Source organism: Ipomoea nil, unplaced genomic scaffold, assembly GCF_001879475.1.
Source record: "Ipomoea nil cultivar Tokyo-kokei standard unplaced genomic scaffold, Asagao_1.1 scaffold0103, whole genome shotgun sequence".
NCBI classification, from domain to species: Eukaryota; Viridiplantae; Streptophyta; class Magnoliopsida; order Solanales; family Convolvulaceae; genus Ipomoea; species Ipomoea nil.
In genome coordinates this window covers 365843-370341 of record NW_017616531.1, presented here as the reverse complement: position 1 = coordinate 370341, position 4499 = coordinate 365843, and the positions used below count along the sequence as shown (strand labels likewise).

The window sequence follows — 4499 nt, the reverse complement described above, 5'->3', positions numbered from 1 at the left end:
AAAAAAAAACTGTAAACCATCTAAACCCTATCTCTATTTTATTAATATTGGTTCAAAAACTTTGTGAACACTCCTTAAAGCCACTATTTGAACTTATTGAAACTTTTTTGCTTGAGAAAGTTAATGGTTTCTGATCAGTGAATGTAGGATGCAAGTTAGGGAAATGAGAGATGTTAGGTTGTGGATATATAAGTAGGTTGGTCATTGCCTCATTGGTGTCAGTCTATTATGTGGTAGTAGTTTAAATTGGTGGACAAGTAAAAAGATAAATAGATAAGGTCTTATTGAAATGTCCATATGAGAGTTCTGGTCCAATTTTCAACCAAACATTTCCTAACCTTGATACTCTGTAAAACCCTGGAAGTAAATAAATGAAGTGAATGTTGTAGAAGTAGATCGCTTATATCATTATAAAGTAGCATTCCAGCTCTTCCCTAGTTATTATCTTTCTTTCTATTGTATTCCTCTTCAGGCCAGGATTGCACAGAGCTTATTGACTCTTGCAAGCACATCTTTTCATGTTACCATTTTTTTTCCCAAAAACTTTCCTTGAATCAGTTTTTATTTCTGTACCTTCGTGTTTTTTGTTATGTTTTGTTTTGTTTTTTGTTTTTGTTTATGTTTTGTCTTGTTTTTGTTTTTGTTGTGTTTTGTTTTATTTATTTTTTGTTTGTAGGAAACTTTTTGTAAAGAAATTTTGGATTTGAAATTTCCATGTTTTCACAAACATTCAAACTTGAACAATGTTAGAGTCCTTCAAACTTGAAATAGATCATCAGAACTGGTAATTCTTTGCTTCCTTCAAATGGTCATCGACTAAAATTTTCTTCCTCTTATTAATTGTGCTTCAGTAGATATGCGCAGTGTGGAGGCATGTTACATTTTTGTATTGTGTTAGCTTCTTTAGTTCTCAATTAGGGCCAGGGATCACTCTGGAAGGAGAAGAGTGAATTAAATAAGTAAATAGCTACTCAGTTATTAGTAATTAATCACCCAATGGATTATGATCCTTGAGTGCATCTAGACAAAACTACATATAATAAAAAACAATGCTACTACCAGAAGAGTAGAAATGATCATACTCCTTGAATACTTGACATAGTGCAGATTATTGCATAATCAACTATGAGAAATCTCCTCCCATTCTGTCTTGAAATTCATCATTACCACTCAAATTGGACTTTGTTTTTATTCAAACTCTTTTTTCTATGTGCATTCTAGAATGATTCTTGGATGAACCAGCTTTTTGGATTCTAAATAAGTTCATTTTATCCATCTAATTTACAGATAAAGATAACAAAATAGTCAGGATATGGATTACAGCTTAGAGCTCCACCTTCCCAGCAGAAGAAACAGCCTGCAACAAGACCCCCACTCCCCACTGCACTTGGTTTTGGTGATGGGGATGATGATGATGTTGAGAAAGAAATCTCTCGCCAAGCTTCCAAGAACAAGGCTCTGAGAGATGTAAGTCAAGCTATATTAACAAGATTATGTTTAATCTTTTTTTTTTCCTTTCTAAAACTGGTTTTTATTTATCATAATTTCAACAAAATTCCTTTTTCTTGCTGCTTCTGGGCCTATGGCAGATCGAGGAGCAGCATAAGAAGGCTCTAGAAGAGGATCCATCAGTGTTTGATTATGGTGGAGTATATGACGACTTGAAAATGAAGGCTGTTCAACCTCGAGCACAAGACCGTAAGGAGAGGAAGGTACTTTTAACATTGCATTTATTATTGTTATTTTTTTATTATTATTTTAGGGTTACTGAATATTCATTTCTTGCCACCTTGATTCCTTTGCAGTCAAAATAGATTCAACAACTAATTGATAAGGCCAAGCAGCATGAATGCAAACTGGGGATAATATATGAGAGGAAACTTGCCAAAGAGAGAACTAAAGATGACCACCTCTTTGCAGACAAAGATAAATTTCTCGCTAGTGCATACAAGAAGAAACTTCAAGAGCAGGAAAAGTGGATGCAGGAAGAGCGTCTTCGTGAGCTAAGAGAGGCAAAAGAAAATGTAAGTTGATTTCTTGTTTGATTTTTCTTGATTTATCCTATTGATGTGTAACTATCATGTTTCTTTTTTCTTCTTCTTCTTCATCTTCTCTCTCTCTGATTTACACATTACAATATCTTGTGAACTTAAATTTTTGAGTGAGTTGAACATAAATTTCTAAACTCTTGTTGCTCCTACTTTTGTCTCTTTCCTTTGACAGGTTACTAGGAAGACAGACATTATTAGTGACTTCTACTTCAGCCTGGCAAGTAAATTCGCTTTTGGAGGTGGAGAGTCAGAGATCCCAAATGCACAAGAAAATCATCATAAAAGAAGCTGTGAGGCACTGGCTTCAGCTAAGGTCGGTTTTGGAGGTGGAGAGTCAGAGATCCCAAACACTGTGCCCCGAGATATGCCTCGACAGGCCGCATGTCCTGCACCGGAGAATCATCATAAAAGAAGCTGTGATGCACTGGCTTCAGCTAAGGAACGATTTTTGGCACGAAAGATAGCAAAGGAAGAACGGTTGTTATGAGGTGCAATGTGCGTATAGGTTTCAATTTCTTTACCTAGTGTTGTTGAGGTACAAAAGTTTTAGAGTCAACAGATTTAGCATTCCACATCAAGTTGTTTCTATTTTCCCACAAAGCCCAGCAAACAATAACAACCGTCTCGATTTTACCACTTGTTCTCCACCTCACGCCACCAGGCTTTCACAAAGGAACAATTACCGAACATAGGATACAAGTACGATCACATGCCACCTGTTTAATAATTAGAAGATCTTTAGTAGACAACTGCCTAGTGCACATAGCCCAACAAAAACATTTGACCTCTTTGGCAAGCCAAAGAAACCTTTTATTATCCCTTGAAATTGAACATTTCCCACTCAGAATTAACATCTCCAGTATCTATAGAAGAAGCATTGTGAACTATCTGCTTCAAATGAGGAATATCTAAGTTCCACACCCCCGACCAAACCGTAACACTCCCCCTCCCTCTATTCCTTATGAGTTGCCTATACCCGCTCTTTATAGAATAAAACCCATGATGCTCCCCCACCCAATATCGCAATTCACAACGGGGCATATTTGTGGTGGGAACAATCAAAATTTGTTGGGCATCTCTAGTATTAAAAATGTCATGAATAAGGTTATAATCCCAAGTAGTAGTGTCTGGGCAAAAAAGAGTAGTAACCAAAAGATTATGTAGATAATCTAGCTCATGTGTAATAATATAGGGATTTTGACTATCAGGTAACCAAGGATCCCCCAAACTCTCACCTCTCTCCCATCACCAATTCTCCATCTAACCCCCTCGCTCAGCATCCCTTGTGACTCCCTAATACTAACACACACAAACGATGGATTGGATCCTAACTTTGCCTCTAAAAATAAGCACTTGGGAAAATACCGGGCTTTAAAGACCATCATAACCAAAGCGTTAGATGAATAAGGGTTGTTAGAGTTAGATGCTGAGTCTTTAATTTGAATTTTGAATCCTATGGCTAGTAGTCTTTCAGCTTGTGTATAAATAGTCACCCTTCCTGTACATCAATAGATGAATATACATACTGTTTTATAGTTCCAACACTTAACATGGTATCAGAGCTAGGTTAGTGAGAGTGAGTGTCTGGGCTAGGTCTGGGAACGACGGACGCCGCCGCTGTAAGAAGTTCGGTCGCCGTCGGAGGTGTCACGCGCCGTCGTCGCAGAGAAGCTTGATGCGTAGTATATTTGCAAACAAATAAATACTCGGAGTACGAGTTGTCGATCCACAGGGAAGTGGTTGTATTAAGCACTAGTTACTAATTTATTCTTCAAAGTCAATCCTAACAATTGACTTGAATGACTGGTTGCATAAATTAAATAAAATAAAGCTATGATTCAGAGGTTTCGAAAACAATGAGGAAAGACTGAGATTTAAGTGTTTATTCCCCTAGTGTCTAACCTAATGTAATATTAAATCTGGGTTCATACGAGTGTGAGGATACAAAGCGGTTAGAGCTACTCCTGTAGTTACTAACACTGGTGAATATCCACTCTCGTGCGATAACCACCCAATAAAACAAAAACATGCCTCATAATAAATCTCTAACTACTACCATCTCCGGAACGGACAATAATCAAGAATTAAATCTCCTTAATAAATTACCCTTTCCCAATGTGCAACAATTAGGTGCAATTGTGTAATGCCCTAATTTATGCCTAACTCCCGTTCAGACATGAATATGGCTATGAAGCAAGTAATTACGGCCGTTTAACTACTAACAACAACAATACAAATCACTATTGTAACACAAGTATTAAACCCAAATAATAATATATTAAAGAATCTGAGAGCTTAGGCAAATAGGTTCATAAACACTTTAACCCAAGAATCTCTAATGGAATTTAGCCAAGCATGGCTAAATTATACATAGCAAATATAAATAAAGAATTACAGATCATCAAAAGAGAACAAGAATGAACCAGACAATTCTCCCGAATCTCCTTA

At 36.7% G+C, this 4499-nt stretch overlaps 1 pseudogene; it reads left to right on the top strand.

Moving 5' to 3' along the window:
* Positions 1-856: 856 nt before the first annotated feature.
* On the top strand, positions 857-2647 carry LOC109187381 (annotated as a pseudogene).
* The last annotated feature ends 1852 nt before the right edge of the window (positions 2648-4499 follow it).